The 21,722-nt window shown below is 28.9% G+C and overlaps 1 protein-coding gene across 1 annotated transcript in view; it reads right to left on the reverse strand.

Moving 5' to 3' along the window:
* The window catches only part of LOC148236386 (uncharacterized), a 311,981-nt gene that overhangs the window by 231,776 nt on the left and 58,483 nt on the right, over nucleotides 1-21,722 (reverse strand). The window lies entirely within an intron of this gene.

A 21,722-nucleotide genomic window follows, 5' to 3' on the forward strand; every position in this document is an offset into this window, starting at 1 on the left:
AATACCTTATTTATTATTTTACATAATTTTTACACAGGGAGGTTTTTTAAAACACCAGAATTAGGATCAATTGCAATTGAATTAATTTAGAAAAGTTAGTTGAATATTTTAGTTAAAAGACGCAGGCTTGCGTCCTGCGTCTTTTATTAAAAAACATCTGAAATACTATCAAGTTTGCCTTTATATGATAATGAGAGATTGTAGTATACTACATCTACAAAATATCAAATAAAAAATAACTTATATTTTTTATTTAGCACTGCGTTGCAATGCAATGAGTCGTCGCCTTTTTGGGGGCACTTGAATTTTTTTATGAAATGTATGAACCATAAATGTTTATTTCATACTAAAAATAATAATTTTTGTTACACTCTTTCAACATAAATAAATTTAAGGGTCAAAACTGTTTGGCTAGGTAAATATAAAATCAACCCAATCAAAATAAATCAAAATAGTACATCAATCAACAAAGTTTTTCAATCAAAAATCCTGTATATTATTGCAAAATTAAAAATTAAAAACGTGATGGTAAATGTAGATAAATTATATAACCTAATAATCAAAGAAATTACAAAAAATAGCATTCCTTAAATAACGAACATTTTAACCGGGTGTTTGTTATTTTGATATTTCCTCACCATTTGTAAAACCTCAATGATTCACAAATTAAGAAACCAGGGAACAAAAATTACCATTCGGATAAATTATCGCCGTATTAGTATATAGTGGGCAATAAGTAAAATATTAACATATAATAAAATATAATTAGCACTCACCAATTTTTCAGCCTCCATTTTCTGCGTACAACTGCCACGAACACATTTATTTTTAATTACACTTATTACACTATACACTATATCCTTATTGATATTTTTTTTATTATTTACACTTTTTATATATTTTATAATTTTTTTAGTAATACGTATTACGTAGGGACACATTTATATTTTATAATTACACTGATATTTATATTTTTATAATTACACTTATAAACTACACTGTATCATTATTATTATTTATTTTTTTTATTTACACTTTTTTTTATCTATTATACGTATTACATAGGGACACATTTTTATTTTATAATTACACTCAAATTTATATTTTTATAATTACACTATATCATTATTTATATTTATTTTTATTATGTACACTTTTATATATATTTAAATATTTTTTGATACGTTTAAAAACATTTGTCAATTTAAATAGGAATTTCACAACTACTACACATTGCAATATGCAAAGGAATTCACAACTACTACACAAACACAATTTTTTTCTCACATATTTCTCCAATTTTTTTTATTTTAACTGGCTGATGATTATCGGAAAGCTTATCCGAAAGCCTTTCTGGTAGATTGACAGCACGGCACGGCAAAATGTGGCAGAAACCACTGAAATGTCTTGAATTCACTTAATCTTTCAACCATCCTTTACCCTTACTCAAAAGAAAATCTTTGATTTAAATTTAGCTATTAGAATTCAGAAGTTAATAGACACAGAACGAATTAAATAATGCGCGTTGAATTTAAGGAAAAAACTACATTTCTTTGTTTATTCCATGGTTTTTTAAATTATTGAGAAACATGCTCGGTTTTGGTCGACGCGATCAACACTTATCATTTATATATTATAGTATATTATATAATACAATAAAGCTTATAAAGGGTGTTCCAAAATTACCGCAAGATTAGAATTTGCCGCACAGCTGAGAGATTAGGGTTGGTAAAAATAAATATTAGTCATAAATAATCTTATTATTATGTTTTCTATTTAATTCAAATCTTGCGTTAATTTTGTACACCCTTTATTTTGGGTAAGGTCAGTCGTTTTGTTTTTTTCCCCGTGTCTACTATCTAGCTGTTATGAAAAGTAGATATCATTCGGAAATCTTATCTTTTATATGTTTACCAAATTTATACTTTTTCTGCCATGTTTCATCCGTAGGGGCCAAACAATTTGAAGCTTTATGCATTTTGATATATTTATCATGCATTTGTGTGCATTAGTCCTTCAAAAATAATATTTTGTTAAAAATAAATGATCTGCAATGCATATTTTCATAATTAATTAATTTTTTATAGTATTTTTGATGTTTTTATATTATATATTTACTCAAAATTATATTTAAATATAAAATAGTAAGCAATAATAATATATAAAAATAATAATGATAAAAAATATTTAGTTTTTGTATATTATCAAATATACTTTTTTTCACGCTTTTCATCACCAATAAATAATATTTTAAGGTCTTATTCTTAAAACTTGAACTTCATACGAACACAATCGTAGCAGAGAGGAATCATACTCCGCTATACTGTCGCTGTCACGCCATCTACAAGACCTTTGAGGACCTCCCACGGATATCATCCCTGCGCCAGCTTCTCCACCACCGCTCGGATAAAACATCTCGCCTTTTATTGTCTATCGCAATTGTAATATATTTTAATAAAACTCTAACTAGATTCCACCTTGCATTTTACTGGCTACGAAGTCACACCATTAGGGTTCTCAAATCTAAAAATCTATTTATAAGCAATTAAATTTTATTTATTTTTTGCATACTTTAAAACATATATTTATTTCATATAAAAAATTAAAACATACGAAATATCTTTTAAACTGTTTATTTTTTGAGATGGTTTTTTGGAAGCCCTTCTGTAAGATATTAAATATAGTGAAATTCACTAATAAACAATAGAGGTTTATGTGCTGCTGCACCTCGGAACAAATATTTAAAATTGCATTTCATCGATTTGTTATTGAAGGTTAAGAAAGTATCGCCGTACATGTACGGCGCTCGTTCTTTCAAAGTTTTGTGTTACCCCAGATATTTACAAACTATATAGCTGAAAAAATAATAAATAAAATACTTGATAATTATATGTATTAATTTGAATAAATGTAAAGGATTTCTGTGGAAAATATAATTAATTTTATAAAAAATATTGTATTAAAATGAAAAAAATTCTACAAAAGCTGAATAATATATTATAAATAAATCAATAAAATGAATTAATAGAAAAGTGTTAAAATAAATGATTGAAACATGCAATATAAATCAAAGCAATAAAACGTTTACAATTAGTGATTTGTGGTGACCACACAAATAGGTCCAGATTTAAAAGGGTTATTGTCTCATTGTTGATGACTGTAACCAAAAACGTTCATTCGTTAACAATGAGACAAGAGAAATTTCTTTTGACCACACAGCAGGAGTCGTTAAGAGAATCTCTTTTGTGACAAAACGGTATTAACGACGCAATAAATCACCACATCGCAAACCCTTTCTGAAGAATTCCAAAATCTGGACAAACAAAAAACTTGCTTTCTAAAATGCAACATTCAATTTCTCGAGTTCCAAGATGCGACTGCAGCGATTGGTTAGAAGATCGATGCACGATCGCGATTGGCCAGCTAGCGTGTATCCCTCAAAGGATATAAACCCGGACTCCGATGAGAAGAGGGCAGACGGCTGAGGTACCAAACAAGAAACGGGCAGAGACTAGCAGACAGCCAGCGACGCAGTCATCCGGAAGAACCAGCCACGCGCCTTCACTGACAGACCAGAAGATCATTACTGGAACTCCCGAACTAGCAGCCGTTCGAAGAGTCACACCTGACACTCACCACACGCAGCCACAAGACCCCAGAGCATAATCTACGGCCATCGCCACCTGCGCCACCTTCACCTTCATCGCGAGAAACGTCACGCCGTAATCGTCCATTTGTCACATGTAAATATAATTTATTAAAAAAGTCCATTTAGATTCACACAAAAGTCTCATTGGGCGCGAAGTCAACCACTCCTAGGGCTACGCCCCCAAAGATTTTATAATTTACTATAAATGCAATATAAAATAATAACAACAGAAACAATTATGAAAAAATACGTCAAATTAACTTTCTCTTAGGTGTATACTAACATATTAAGAAATGTGTATAAATTAACTCACTACTGAAAATTTTAATAATATCTTTATAGCTTGCCCACATTGCATGGACCCCACAACTTTTAAATATTTAAATGTGTTGTTTTAAATACTTTGCCTATATTTTTTTACTAGTTCATATATGATTATTTATTTTTGCGTTGAATTAGCTCATTAATAAATTTTTTTATACAATACTGATATTTCATGTTAATATTTATCTGTGAGAAATTAAAAAAAAACACTGTGTGTGATAATTGATTAGACTTTAAATATATAACAATTATTAGATAAATCTTTCAGACAAGATATCAATTAAAAAACACGGGGGTCTACATGGGATTTAAATGGTATTAGTCATTGAATCGTATCTTTTTTTTATTTATGATCGTTTCCCAACTAATACAAAAATTGCTTATTCTTATAAACTTATTTTTATATTTCATTATTTATAATACTAAAATATATAATGAGGACACAGAAACTTCTCTGTAAATAAAAACCTTGGTATTGAACAAGTATCATTCTTTTGATTACCGTCGAAAGCAAAAATGAAGCAAATTATTTGTATTATTAACCCTTTGCGCTCGTAAGTCCACTATGTGTCGACATCGTATTTCAAGCGTTGCACTCGAACGTCGACAATATGTCGACAAAACTTTGAATGCATTTATTGGCTTTGTGTTCAAGCAAATTTTGAATATTTAAATTTATTAATATTAAAAAGACTTCTGTTAAACACATTTCAGTAATATTGAATTTTTAACTTATGCAAATAACTCAATAATTTTAAATTTACAAGTGTAAGTTTATTGTAAAATTTTTCATCGGAACATGGTCAAAGCGCGCGGTGTTAGGACGGCATCGCGCTAGACTGACAGATTTAGGTTGTCAATTATTTCTCAAAAACTGATTTTTTCCTTCAAAGGGCATCTATATTTTTATGATATGGGATGAAACGGGATCATATGCTCTAATTGTGCATAATTATTACTTTATATTGTGTGTCTGCTATGAAATAAAAATAAAATTTGTAAGACGAAAAAAAGAGCGAGATGCCGTTATGCAAGCAGAGCTCGTTTACTCGCTCGCACTAATAAAATGAGCGATTGACAACTATCGACCTGGGTACTCAACTCAAATGATAATATTGGTCTCGACACATTTAATTTATTTTCGAGCTAGTAAATTACTAAATTATATAAAACAGAATTAGTAATCTGTGTTTTAATTATTTATAAATACATATATTGATTTTATTTTAAAAATTATCCATATAATTACGAATGACGATATAATAATGGATTTTTAAGGACGTGACGATGAATTTAATATTAACCGTGATATTATTACTGTGACAGTAAAAGTATGCGTTTATGCTAAGACTATTTCTACCAGTTTTAAATCTTGTACAAGTATTTAAAGTTTCAAGTTTTAGGATAATCTTTTAATGTAATATTTTTTTATGATCAATTTATTTATACTATTAAAAACTGTTTTAATAAATTCAAAACTTAAAAATTCAAAAATAAATCCACGAGGCCAAACTAAGCTAGTTCGCTCTAGGTGTAAGAACGCCTGCCAATCCAAAACAGATCCCCAAAAAAAAAACAATGTAATATTTATCATTTCTGCTTCAAATGGGCAAATACATACAAAAAACTTGTAGAATATTTGTCTAAATAGAAAAATTGATCATTTTCACGAAATATAATAAAACTTTACCGGCCCCACCTAATATTTTTTATGTACAAAAAAATTGGGTGGGGCCGATTGCATTTAGATTATCACCACAGCTGATATTTTTGAGCGCCATTTCGAAATTTGTTAATATGTGGGGGTACCTATTCATGCCATATTTTTAAAAATATTATGGTTCAAATAATTCTAGTGATTTACAGCCTTAAATTATACTAAAAAGCCATTTTATTAGGCTCAAATGTTTACGGCACTTTTAAATGTCTAATGAGTACTGGCGATTTACTTGATGACACCCATAGAAGTCATTCGCGGTGAAAGGGTTAAAAGTCTTGTAAGACATATTTTTTCAGTGAGTTTTAGGATTGTATTGTACTTATATAAATGTATCCATATTTAACACTCTACTGGTGGATGACTCAAATATGCGTCATTGAAAAACTATTGTTAAAAGCCGTTTATGCACAACATAATCAACACTTACACATTTAATTGGATAAGATTTAAAACACAGTTTGTAAATTAGTGATATCTATTATATATTGTTAACTATAATTACAGCTTACAATCAATAGATGTCGCTTAGCAGCTAGGGCCTAATTTTAATAATAGCGCATTCCTATTATTAAAATGTTTAGTTTGCTGCGGGGACCTGAACCGATAGCCTCTTGAATATCAGTTCAACGCCTTAAGGACTGCGACATTCCGGTTATACAAGACAATCTAAATATAAAGTTGTAAAATCGCCATGACACACTTTGAAAGTCTCTCTGTAAAACATATGACTGAAGAATATAGACAAGGTTATTTTACTCGTCTAATACCATAGACCAGGGGTCGGCAAACCTTTTTTGTGAAGAACCAGATTGTAAATATTTTAAGCTCAGCGGGCCAGTTAGCAAAATTAAAATGAGCTTTATCATTTCTCTCAAAAATTCAAATGTGGTGTAAATTTTAAATATAAGCACTGTTTTTCTTTTTAGCTCAAAGTTCAATCTGGTAAGAAATCTCAAGATATCTTCAGCAAAGGCTAATACTCAAATCTATTTAATATCAGATGTTACACATTTTATTCGAAATTCACTTTAAAATGTACTTTGTTAACGTTTTTCAACTTTATTAATAATATTTTCATTTGTAGTTGTTTCATGCAAACTATTCATCAAAACTAATTTTTCAGCCACTTAAACATAGCATTGACTGCTTGAATAAATAATTTAGTGCAAACCAGTAACTTACTTAGTAACTTACTGTTTGCAGAAGCCTTTAAAAATGGATAAATACTGCTACTATTTATACATAACCCTTTACTTATACAAAGTATTAACTATTTGGCAAAGGCTACATGTAATATTTTGACTTAAAGAGCCATGCGAAAGCCTGAATTTAGCAATGGTGTTAGGAGTCGAAAATAATTTAATTTCACCGAATTGAGCTAAAAAAACTGCTATATAGTTGTCTATTGATGTTACACACAATGTGCTTATCTTTTAGCAACTGTTCTCGCCGAAAAACTGGTAGACAAACAAATCTATTGCAAAAGGCGTTACGTGGGCACTGAATATGCTGTCAAATTTAAACTACATAACGTCACAGTGAAATCCAAAGCAATAGGAGCACCTTATAAGGTGATACCTAGCTAGCTCCTTAACTCGACGGTTGGCCGCTCTATTATAGCACATACTTAGATTTTTTTAAATGTCAAATCTAACAATTACTTGCAGGCCGGATTAAAATAAGCAGAGGGCTGGATTTGGCCGTAATCTGACCTCTGCCATAGACAGTGAATATATTAAAAAATATCTAATTTAATTTGGCCTTCTTTTTCGTATTTTAAATATTCCTATCCTAAGTGCACGTACACGCAGGACAAATACCCCCTGGACATATATCCCCCATCAAAACTCCCCTGGACATTAACCCCCCTCCGTACAAATAATCCCCTGTGCAAATAATTAGTATTGATACTGATTATTCATATTAAACATTATATTATTAAAATAATGACCATTTATTATAAATACTAACAACTTATATAAAATACTTATCTTTATACGTGGCGGGGATTAATTGTCAGGGGGGTTATTTGCATGGTGGGTTAATTGTCAGGAGGTTATTTGCACGAGGGGTCAATGTCCAGGGGGGTTTTGACGGGGGGTTATTGTCCAAGAAATATATTTCCAGGCGGTTAGTGTCCTAGAACCATATTTACTAATCTACATTCTCCTTTATATATCGACCTTCGCTTTACTTTATTCGGAATCTCATTATCGGCAACTTAGCGTCAAAAGTGTTATATTTTCTTTTAAAAATTATTGGTTAAATCGTCAAAATGTATCCTTTTGCTTAAAACATATGTACTAATGTGCATATTGTTTGTGTTTTATTTATTGTAAGGTGCATAACAATTTTTCGTATTATCTATGTTTTAAAAAATGTATTATATGTTATTATATGTTTTATTTAACTAACAGTATATTTTTTTATTTTTTATAATACGTTTATTGTAATCTGATTTTCTATAAAGTCTAAAACATGTTAATGGGAATATATTAACTATTTACCAAGAAAAAACAACAATTAAAAAAAATAAAAACTAAGGTTTTACTAAGAAAAAAACAACAAGTAAAAAGCTTGTGCTCTTTGTAATTTTAATCTTGATTAAATTTTATTGTAACCATTATTTTTTTGTATGAACGCAAATTGTTGATCGATTTTATGAGCGCTAAACGCTATAGAACGAGCGCGATGCGCAAGATAATAAGCGCATTGCGCAAGATAATAAACGATAGGTGCAAAAAAATACAAGCAGTCCAATATTTTAATTATTCAGAATTCATATGACATCTAGCTATTTACAAATTTCTTAATGGTTATAAACCCCTGCCGCTACATCACTCAGCTGTTTTTTTAAATAATTCTTTTATTTGTTTTACCGCGCATTTGATTGCGATGGACGAAAAATCATCTAAAAACATCATTACATTTACCTTCCTATACTATGTATACCTAATACTATGTCATTTATTTTTTGTGAATAGTAAGTACAATTCTTCGTGAACACATTTCAATAAATTATTCTTTTCTAAGTTTCATGGTTAACGTTTTACAAATTATTTAAAAAAGTACAATAAAAAAAGTTATTTTCTGATTAAAGTATTTAAATTATAATATATTTTTAATATTTAATTTAATGTTTTTTAACTAAAATACTGACAAACTATCAATCTTTCGCTGTGTTAATTTTAATTTGTAAAAAGTTAAATCAAAACATGTTTTATTTCATTTTTACTTCCAAAAATTGAACTTAAAAAAAATCTTGAAATTAAATACGAGCTGGCACTACCCCAACCAAAAAAAAAATACGAGTGCAAAGGGTTTTAATAAAAAATCTGATAACTACATAATACTCTATTTGCTCAAGATAACATATAAATACCAATACTAAATATTAGTGTAATTATAAATGTATCTAAATAATGGTTTTATATTATATAATAATTTTCATAATTCATGATATGATCAATTGGAAAAATTAAATGTAACAAACATCTCTCCATACTTCTTAATTTATTCTTTGAAGTGTGTTTCAAATATTTCCAGACGAAGTCAATTATTAAAACACGTTTTATTTTTTCAGTGTAATGATAATTCTGCAACGCTATAAATAAAATACTAAATAATATTTTTTTTTAGATTTAAACCTAAGTTAATTTATTTATACATATCTTTGCATTTTATGTTGTATAGTCATTGTAATTACTACATGTACTACAAGAATTTCTTTTGCGCGTTGAATTCCCTTCTTAAATGCCATAATTATTACACCCAAAGTAAAAACACAACGTTTGCAGTGTTCCCAAAAATTCCTCATTTTGGCAACCGTACATATGCACACACGAGTGCCTCGTAATGAAATATAGCCGGGTGTTGACTCGCAGCAAATTTATTCAGTATTAATGTAAAACGTAGCGAGTAATTTTCAAGTGGGCGGCGATGTAATAAGGTGCGCCAGAGCGAAAGCTGTAGAGAATTTCAATAATGAACAGACAGGTTAGCAGTCGCATTCCCGCCCCCTGGTCTTGTCTCGGCGATTGTAATTATCTTGATTAGTGTAATCAGTGAGGAACTAATAGCGCCTCAGGTGAGCCAATGGCCAATCAGCACGACCCTCGCCCGATAACAATAACCCGCTAGCTGATTTATTACAACAGCCTTAATTTGTGGCTCCGATTCAAATTAGCAACGTCTCCTAACTCTAATATTTCAGATGTGTAAAAATTAACAATTTGTACTAATTTGCTTGTGATGCTTTGCATATGTATGTGAATATCCATAAGAAGATTAGACTAGAGTATTAAAAATATACACAAAAAAAGTTTAAAAAAAAAAGCATTAGTTAAATAAATTAAAATCAGTAAGACTTGGATTTTCACCATTTCGATAAATACAGAAATAGTATTAAATATGGCATACACACTACAATATAATATAATTAGTATATATTATATTTAGCAACATAATATAATTAATTTAGACTTAAGAATACCACATATACAGTGTCATATTTATGGATTTTTAAAAGGCGTTAACAATTAACTTGTTAAAATTAACTTGGTTATTCTCAAGTTATTTGATGGTTCGTAAACAGATTTTTACCTATAGCGATAGATTGTTAAAAAATATTTCAACCTTTCGGGGGCTCCTCAAAAGTCCAACTTGGATATAATATTATGAAATAAATACTGCATTTACAATTTTTTTGCATTTTTAAATACATTTGATATGTTGCAGATTCTACTTGATTGAGAATATTATTAGTTAATGATTTTTTTTCTTACATACAATATTGTATTTTTTGTAAATAGTTTCGATCTTACTTATATTTTTTATAATGATTTATTATATCTATTTGACTGTTTTGTCACGTTAGTCTTAATTTTAATAAATCATAAATAAAATATCTTGAATGTTTTGTTTAGGGCTTTAAACCCATCCGTGCCTGTGGGGTCTATTGACTCCCCCAACTTTTTGGTTTTTCTCAAATAACTTATTTAATATAAATCCTATTTGTCGCAAACTTTTTGTATTTGTCAAAAATAGTTTAAAGAATAAATATTAAAAATAAAAATTGTACTTTATTATCTCCAATCGCGAGAAAAAAATAAAATTAACTCTAATCGCTACTGTCGCCGTGTGATTTGTATACCTGAGTCAGTTTTTAGAGAAATTCGCCTTCTAAGAATTTCGCGCGGCGCCCCCTCCACGCGGTTCCTTCAACGCTTTATCGCAAACTACACCGTTACCCAAAAAAACATATAGTACAAATACAAATTCGATCGTTATTGTTATTTTATTTCCCACGTTACTTTTGAAATTCTAATGATCGGCTGATCGGCTTGTAACTGACGAAGAGTTGCTAAGAATTTTGCAAGATTCTGACCAGAGTGGTAGCGAATACGATAGCGATATCGATATTGATAATACATTTCAAAAAAAACATTTCTCCTGTAAATCGTATCGAAGTTGAAGCGTTTATAGGCATCCTATTATCTTCTGGAGGATTGAATGGGGGTAAAATACAGTTCAAAGAATTATGGACAACAAACGAACTATTCAAACAATATTTTTATTCAGCGGCCATGTCTAGAGATAGATTTTCGGTGCTCAGATTTGATGATCGTTTGACCAGAGAAGATATTTTTTAATAAATGCATTTTATTGTACTCACAATTTATAGTTTATTTTTCCGAGCAGCTGCAGGTTATTTCTTATATGTATTCATATAATATTTATTACAATTTGCCGAAGTAACTGTGGCTACATACTCGTTTACATATACATGCATAACGTCCACCAAATTTAATCGATTTGAATGATTCGCTAGCCAATTCCTTCAATTTTTATAGCCGCAATCAGGGAAATATTTCGCCCTCTAACTGTTGGCAAGGACACGCATGCCAATGTATAAGGGTTTATTTAGAAATGAAGTCAAATTACAGAAAATAAAAAATACGATGTACATATATAAAAAGTACAAGACACTAAACATATATCTTACCATTAACCATTAGATAATATTAAATTACTGAGAATTTAAAGATTGTCAGATTAGTAAGATTAAATTGTATTTTTTTCTATCCTGTTATAAGGAAATCATAACATATTTTTTTTTGAGTAAATATTATCTCCCGTCAGATATTACTGGCTCACTGGAAGTACCGAATCTCAGAAATGACACATTTTTTTAGAAAATGGGAATTTTTTCGAGTAATTATTTTTAAATTATTAGCACGATACACATAAAAACTTATGGATAAGAATTCAGTTTGCCTGGAAATTTTACCATTACGGTGGAGAAAATTACAATGGTGAGTGAATATTTGATTACAATTGAATTATATATCAATAAACTCGTATTAGCAAAAATGTCATTTCTCACTTTTGTAGATAATCATTTACACAAAATATCAAAATCCGAAAGAAAGGTGTGCTTGAAAAAAGTTTTTACAAATTTGAAATTAATATAAAATGTTAATATATATGTATAAAATAAACATATTTTTTAGTGTTACACTTAAATTTTTTTGTGTTTATAAAATAAATGTGTTTTATTTTTTCAAATTTTTATTTTAATTTTAAAATAGTATTTATATATTGACTTTTTTGTATATTAACAACATAAATGTTGCAACAATTTTTTATTTCAAAAATTGAAATAATAAATAAATGAAATACTTGTTAATTTTTTTGGGTTACTCCGTAGTTTTATGTTCCGAGTGCGCGGCAGTCACTCGTATACCTGCAAAGCTAGTCTGCAGCGAAATCTCGGCGTTTACGTCGTCACTTTTTGCGTCGTAATGATTAATTAAAAAATCCTAAATATAGACCAGATGATAAAGCTTATCATGAATAACAAATTTTATACTTAGAATTATCCATTTTTAAATAAATTTGATGAAAAATTCATCAATATTTTGACTTGAAATGTTTGGGGGAGTTGAGCGACCCCATCGGATGTCATTTTTCATTTCGAGGCACCGTGACGTATGGGTTAAAAAAAAATGTTACCTGCAGATGGTATTATAGTAAATAATATTTTCATACGTATTTGCTTTTATTTTATAGTGATGTCCTTCGCAATCAGCTAGTCGTTTAAAAGAATAGCTAAAAAGCACTAGCATGCATGAAGCCAACTGAAAATCGATTTTAAGCAGAACCAATTACCCTCGCATTTAGAAGTTATGTGCCTTTAAGCGTCTCGAGCACCCATTCTGTGTTTGGTTGTGGGACAAAGATCAAACAGCTGAAGCAACTTCGACATTCGACAACAATAGGTTGTTGTGTGCGATAAGAACGGCGTTTCTCAATACTTTGGCCAAACTTTATTTTTAGCGAAAGTACTTCCAAAGCAACAGTTGAAAAAAGTTTTGAAAACACCTCTGAAAGCAAAGAAATGTTTCTACGTGCTATAAATCATAACAATTTATATTAATGTTCCTTTACTTATTCTTAACGTTCTTATACATCTCTAAAGTAGGCGGTGAATACGATTATAAATTAATCGTGATTTATAGAGTTTTGATTAAATATTCATTGGTAATCACGAATGAATAAATCCATTTATTAGCTCTGTTATGCATATACTGTATTATTTGTTTAATCCAAATCATTTTCAAATAATGTAATATTTTTTTTAAACTAAGTTAATTATATTAGCTATTAATATAAAGCAAAATTAAATACGCTGAAAAGATTTTTTCTGTAATTATTTTTGGGTATATAAAAAATATTTAACTAATAGAAAATGGAATACTTCAGTGAATGTTTGAGAAAGTCCAAATCAAATAATTGATAATCATAATTTAAAGAGTCAGTGATAAAACTTATATTGGACACAACGTTTTTCGGGTATTAATCAGAAAACCATGGCTCTTTCTTCACTACTTGCTATGAATGGAGCTGTTAAATTGTGTTCTGCAATTGCAGTTCACAATTTTAAAATATCTAATAAAATAGATTTTTATCAAAAAATAATATTCTATTTAAATAATTCAGACATCATTATTTTTAAAAAAAATAATAAGAAAGCATTTTAAATTTTATTCGAAAAATTCTTAAAATATAATTTTTAAAAAGTAACAATATGTACAACTTACTGTTATGAACAACATACAAATTTATTAAACCTTCCCAGCTCTAAGAGGTTTTAATTTAAACTACATTTTTTAATTTAACCTTATATAAAGATTTATTATATTTAGCTAATTAAATGTAAAAAAAAAAGTTAAAATAATATTGTAGTAACTTTTATTATTATTTTTAATCTGGTTAATAAAATATCACATAAGTCATTAATTATGTTTAATAAATAATAAATTATTACAATTTCCCGTAACTTTTAAAAAAGATAATTTTATTCAGTTATTTATTAAATCTACCATAAACAAGTAAGTCATAAGAACAAAATGTAATAATAATGTAAAAATAGTATATTAATTTATTTAGTATTAATTAAATAAGTTAAATGTAATTTTTATTACTTTAAAACTATATTTATGATATATTGTACCATATTTAATTTATAACTATTAAGTATATGTACATATATCTAAATAAGTACTGTAATACAAATTTACAATGATATTCCATTACTCATTTTACACTGCAAATATATGCTAATAATGTAGTTTATTGTCAAAGTTAAAACCGTTTTAGCATCTCTGCAAGTAAGACCTAGAAAGCACTCGACATCATATTATACATAGAATTTGTAGTGTATGTCTTAATCGATTTTATTATAAGCGTCTCTCTTATTTTCTGAAGGTACTACGAAAAAACAGATACAGAGAGTCATGTCCAAGAATTTTATGTACATATAAAAATAGTAGCTCTCACCCACCATCAATAATTTATCGCACATCTCATAAGGGAGAAAAGACATACGACAAACGTGATTGCCTAAGACAATATGTCGTTTTTATCATTTTCTGACATACCACTTGCGAATGGAGAGACGTGGAATATTTATAGATCTATATCATTCCCTACTGTGTATATTTAATATGTGGGATTGTAGCTATAAATTCTTAGCAACACACATAGGTAATGTAATTGAATTTCATACAAAGATAAAAAAGCCAGCATCCTTTAAAAACTACCCTAGCTCTCTAATCACCGCCGCTGTAGCGAATTTCCAAATTGCTTCGTCCTTTGTTTGCTGCAGGTAAAAAACCCAGAGTCTAATTACATTTTTTGTTCATTCGACTCATCCTTTGGTGCTACATACGAACCGAATAAACTCAATCCTAGTGTTTCGCATGAATACAGCTGAAAAACGACGTATCGAGTACGCTTTAGAAAGATATGCTTCAACGAAACGATTCAAGTACTTGTTAAATAAAAAATGGCAAACAAAGACACTGGAACGCATTGATTTACTATATTAAACACACTGTGGCGATTGATATGCTTTACAACATAAGCTTCAATATTTAAATGAATATAAAAATAATAGGTAAAATAGGTCTAATAATTTTTTGTGCAATTTCAGTTTTTGACCTCCTCATATTTAAGTTAAATTAAAAAAATATATTTTTACATTAAACCTATTATTTTTCGGCAGGCATATTTTTGTTTGCTCGTGTCGTAAATAGCTCCTAATGTCTTATTATGACGGCCTGAATGGAATAATTTCACGATCGAAGTAGAAAGGCTACATAGTTGCTTTTATAGAATGCGTTATATATTATATTTTTATAATGATTATAAATCAGTTGTTTTACAGCATTGAATGCTACATAATACATATACATAAATACTCACTAGCAAATCCATAATTTGTTTTTTTAATATAAATTTTGAATAAAATCCACATGGATACACTTGTTACATGATTTCTAAAGACGCCCACGAAACTTATGAGAGCTCTCGAGTTTCCGACCCTGTTAGACGGATGAAAAAAAATGGCAAAGGTGTCTCCGGTGTAGCGAGTTGCAAAGTGAGTTTATAAAAGGAAATCTCCTTGTTTATCGGTGAAACGGGGTGGATGTCGGGGAGGAAATTGAAGTGAATTTCGCGAGCAAATAACGCGATGGGAGCAGGTGCAACCATCCGAGTGTGTCAACAAACTTCTGTCAGTCGCCACCTTTGTGGGGAACGTGTACAGCCGCGAGATTGGTGACCTTTGAGATGCCTTGAAGTTGCCACTGCAAATGGAGAATACGTGTACGGTGAGATTCACTTGGATATGCTAAGTTATATAGTCAATAAGTAAAGTGTTGATTGGATGCATAAATTAACATCGTTGTACTTGGATCGAAAATTTCACCACTTCCATTTTTACACCATATATATGAAATAGTTAGTGTTTAATATATATATACAACTACATAAGATTCATGCTTTACTCCACTATTTATCAATCCTTTTTATTGATTTTTTTTTTAAATTGATTTATCAGAAGAGGGAAGCGGCTGTTTTTTTGGTTTTCTTAGTTTTGATGTATTTTCATAACAATCAGAGTTTGAAAATGTGGTGATTTTACGGCTCTGCACTTGTCCATGTATTACATTTGCTACGCTTATTAATGAAATACAACTTTATATTTTTTAATTTGCTGTATATTCATCAAACAAAGTATGAATTTATTTAATAATATAATAAATATTATTATTACATCAGTAGGCTCTATTTAATAAATGTAAATTTCAATTAAATAATTTGTATGTTTGAGAATAGATACATCTGGGAGCTCGAATTCTTTATTAAGAATTAAAATTTATAGAAACTGCACTAAAGATTCTATGCACTAAACAACAAATATTGCTATAGACATAAAATAAATTCTTATCTATCAATTACATCTACAATGCTTCTAATAAAAAAACGTTCTGCATATTTGTTTCAATTTTAGATTATACGTTTTATTGTATAAATAAAATATTTTTTTATGTGGCAATAAATTACTTAATTTTTTTTAAATGCCTGTGAAATAAGTTAGCCAGCCCTGTCCTAAACATTTGCGATCGTGTTCCTTATTCTTACAGCTTTTTAAGCACAAAATATTTTCAGCGATAGCTATGAAGAGCTAAAAAAATTAAAGTGTGATGGTGCTGATATATTTTATGTGTGCACCACAATCAAATTTTAAAATCACTTCTTTAAATACTCTAATTTAAAATTTCATATGAATGATAGTGTTAACAAGTTAAAAACAATCTTGTTCGAAATAATTTTGAAAATCTGATTTATTACTATTTTAAACGTATATTCCACATTTACATTAATACAATAGCAATATTTCGTATTCGACAGTTCCATTTTCAGACACTGAAACACTGAATTGGCATTAAAGCTATAAATAATTTGGATAAAAATGAAATGGTCGCTTTTTGACGTATCACGTGAAACCGTAACGACAGGTGAATTTTACCAGCCTAAAAAAGTTACTAGTAAATTGAAAATATATTTTTTTATTAGAGTTGAATAGTATATGTGAATTAAATAAATAACGTCATAACTCATATATTGAAAAGCCTTGAATTGGGGTCAGTTTTAACTGATGCAATATATATATATATATATATATATATATATATATATATATATATACATATATATATATATATATATATATATATATATATATATATATATATATATATATATATATACTACCCGATTGTATCATAAGATTCCCTATCGAGCTCGACGGTTTACCGTTACATTCTAATTAGAATCCACTACTATTTGCCTCTCAGCCATACACCGTGGGGCTGTTACCCTGCGCTTCTAAAGAAATATTTACCATTTGATTATTATTATATAATAATGCCCCTTTCTTATAATAAATACAAATATTTTATTGCTTTTGGAAGCAACAATAGTAGGAACACATTTAATAATGACTATAATAATTATATTTATATAAAATATCGTTGAAATTCTGCGCGAAATTAAAACAAAATCAGATACATCAGTAGTAAAATTATGGAATGAAGTTAGTAGTATTTTAGGTTAATCAAATTTATTCATTTAACAATCCAGAACTACCGCCGATCCCCTAGAAATAAAAGTGGGAGTGGTGTCGCATGCAACGAAGAAAGAGATAAAGCATGCTCTTTCGTGTAACGGTACTTCGTCCAGATGACATGGGAATCTTATGCAGCTACCCGATTCTGATAGTATGTTTAATAATACATAATCGTTTTTTTATTACTACAAAATAAAAATGTAATATAAATCATAAGTAGTGATTTCATAAATCAATTTATTCTTATAAAATATGATTAATAAAACATTTTTTTTACTTGTGATTATCCTAATGGTAAATTTATTAGAACGCTTAAAAAAAAATCTACAAAGATTAACCTAATTTACATATTTATTATATTTATTGTAAAGTTGATATTTAAGTTTAAGTTCTTTTTATTTACAATATGAAATCCAAGAGAAATTTAGAAGCCCTGTTATGCTAAGTAAAAAGTTTAAAAAGTACACTTTTTATAGAATCCAATCCTAAATAAAAAGTCAAATATCATAAGGCGCGACAAGGAGAAAAATCGCCAAAGTAATTTCTATTATAATGAACTTTTACTGCGTAATTAATCAAAAAAAAATATTTTAATCCACAAGAGGGTTGGGAGGAAAAGTGTACATTTTTCGGCCGTGACAAAGTTGCGGAATTATTCTTGCTTTTATCTCTTGATTCCAGCAACTTTGATTGATGATGAAAAATGGGGTAACAAGAAGTTAAATAATTCTTTGGACTTTTTCGCTCTTGGCCGCCACCGTGTGTATATATATATATATATATACAACACAGGCCTTTGTATACTTAACCCCAATAACAATTTTCCCTATTTCTGCGACAAAAACAAATATCCGTATTGAATATCTGAATAAAACAGCGAGTGTATTAGAAACTTTTCTAATAAAAGTTCGCGTGTAACTATTGCATACCGGGACAGCTGATATATATTATAGCGATAAAAAAACTTGTGGCTTATAGATAACGGTACACTTTTTATTTAATATTCTACGAAATACTTAAAACAATCCTTTGATTAAAAATACAGAAATCCATCCAAGAGAAACGAGAATAAAACGTCATTTTTTCCATTGTCCTTTGAGTAGAAGGGTTGTCACATTCGCATTGCTTTGTGAGTAACTTGACATACAGACGAGGGTTTCACCCATTGTTGCAAATACATCCATATTACCGCCATAAAGAAGCTTTTCAATTTCTTTGAAATTTTACTCAAATATGTGTATAAAGTACACAACCGATGGTCAGATATGTTGCTCGAAATTGCGCTTTTATGTCATATCATCCAGACAGAAAAATGTCAAACAAAATAAATATAGATGCGATTGAGATATTAATAAATAATGTCAATACGACATAAATATATGATCTAAAAATATATTTTGTGTTTTGAAACTAGTCAAAACCAACTATTAATACACGCCAAATAGCTTTGACGTGACGTAATCAAAAAAAGGAGCGCCGTCTTTTTATATATTTGAATTTATAATTTAATCATTCAATATAAATGATTTATTTTATATTTTTAATGACTTTATGAACATATGTTTAGGAAAAGAGTTATCCAGGATTTTGTGACGTCACATTAAAGCTGCTTCTGAGTTCTTTGGCCTTTAATAAATAGCATTAGATTAATGTGCTCTTTACCATGGATTCTACAACATATGTAATTTTTATCAAAGGCTTTGAGTCGATTACAAGTAATCTTGTTAATTTTATTTGTACATTTCGTTACATTTTAACATATACTCTACCGACAGAACCCGAAACAATCTAAAAAGTGAAACGGTTAATGATTTAATTTTGTGGAATAGTAATTAAAGAGTCTCGATCGTAAGCTCGATTTAATTTTTTATTTTTTTTAATCGAAGATCCTAATCCATTGGATAAGAAAAATAAAAAATAAATCGATCAGAATTAAATTTATATAATAATTACTTAATCCGATCTCCCAGATACGACATAAAAATTATAAATAATTCTAAATGGAATTTAACCAAAGCTTATCGGGAATTCACATATTTCTCATTGCAAATCAGTACTTTTTAATATTCATAAATATCTCTAGAAATTATTATTTTTTTTGTGTCTTATGCAGATTAAAGTTATATATTATTTATATTAAATTTAAAAATTAGATCAATCTCAAAAATGTATTTTATTCTAAATACAAAACACTTATGATATATCTCCACTACCGTTTATGATAAAAAAAATCTTATTTCACGTACTTTACACTGATGTATCATTTATGAGAGCTAAAGCTTGTTTTAAAAATATATACTACAAAGTAACGCTATTATCTCGTGAACCACTTTTATTTGTGCTTCTATTCTTGGTACAAAACTTATAAAATATAAAAATAAAAGCTCATTATAATTCATTTTTCACACTTTAACTTCGTTTTGACAAAAGTATTAATAATAAAATAAAAAACTTGCTTTGCCTCCAGCTTTAAGCACCATAACTTAAACATGTATAAAAAGGGTACATGTTATATAGATTTTATACGTTTAAGAAAATATAAATATAAGCGATTAATTATATCTTAATTAATTTCATATATTGTAACGGTACAATCGTTTAATTTTTTTTTTTAAAAAAACAAACCATATTGTTGTACAAGGCACAAATAATGCTAGAATATTCTGTTCTTAACCTAACTAAGCATTCGCAAATAGAGTTGTTTTTACGAGCAAGCAATAAAACATATCGTATCCCATTGTTGCCGGAATCATGCAACATCAGATTCAATGCACCTAATAAAAAGCTGTCGGATTGATCCATTCAACCAACCTTTAATTTTATTGTACAATTAAACCACCCTTAAAAGGACTTTATTTGCCAAGTCTACAAACGGTCAAAAAGCTTTTAGCAAATTTAGCTTGGACGTTTATGCTTTTCTATTAAAATGAGACACCTGCATAAAAAAAAAAATTTTGCAACTCGATTTAAAGTATCCGATATAAATCAAAAGTGTTCGTTGCAATGCCATGCGAAAAGGATAATACGTGCATTCAGGATTGTCATCTAAACGGCCGTTCGTATTCCGCTCTAGCGGCTAACAGAAACATGCTCAAAATTTTGGAATACCTTTGTAATTTCCTGTTCTGCCAAAATAGGCAAAAAACATAATCTCTTGAGTGTAAATTTTTATAAAAACGTAAGCAATCACTTCCCAAGAGATTTTCTTCGACACTTTTACTATAAGGCATAAGAGCTTTTAAAGCTTTTTTTACTTAGACCGTACTAATTTTATCAAAAAAAGTACGACCCAACTTTAGTTCATCAAATATCGCAGAATATCAGCAATCAATGTTCACTTTCTCAAGGACTTTCTTTAGTACTTCTACTGACACTTTGGAGCTTAAGCTGTTATTAGTTTAAGAGCTTTTAACATTTCCAAGTTTTGACCATCAAAAATTGCAGAAGCTGCAGATTCTCTCTTCGCATTCCCTGGTGCAGCTTGACATTCGAAATTCAGAAAGACACCAAAAACCTTCACGTATAACTAACATATACAAATTGTATGTGACAGTCTTAATTGTTTGCACAAAAATATTAACAACTTGTATCTTAGAAAAATTAAAATAAACATTCCTTACACAAAGAACAGGATATGAATAAACAATCTTATAATATTTTAAAAGGTAAACGCAAAGTTTATGCTTCTTTTTTCAATTATTTATGATTGTGAAGAGGTAAAGAAAAAGATAAACAACAAACAACAATATCAAAATTCAGAAAAAAACAGCTGTTTCCATTTGTATTATCTGATCTAGTCAAAGGCCTTGAATTGGTAAAGGTTTTACCTAATCTTTAGTTATTATACACAATTCTGATCGATCACCACAAATAAGGTTTTGATAAATTTTTATAATCTCAAAAATAAGAATCATAATTATCATAAAAATTTTAAATTGGTTTAGGTCGTGCATAAGCAGTAATAATAGATTTGAATTAATTAAATAGCTGTCACTGATTTACTGATTTTGATTTTAGTCTGGTGTTTCGTGATTAATTTAGTGGTTGTTGAT

The sequence above is a fragment of the Plectrocnemia conspersa genome, unplaced genomic scaffold (genome assembly GCF_051122295.1).
Source record: "Plectrocnemia conspersa isolate PC_06_02 unplaced genomic scaffold, ASM5112229v1 ptg000003l, whole genome shotgun sequence".
NCBI lineage: Eukaryota > Metazoa > Arthropoda > Insecta > Trichoptera > Polycentropodidae > Plectrocnemia > Plectrocnemia conspersa.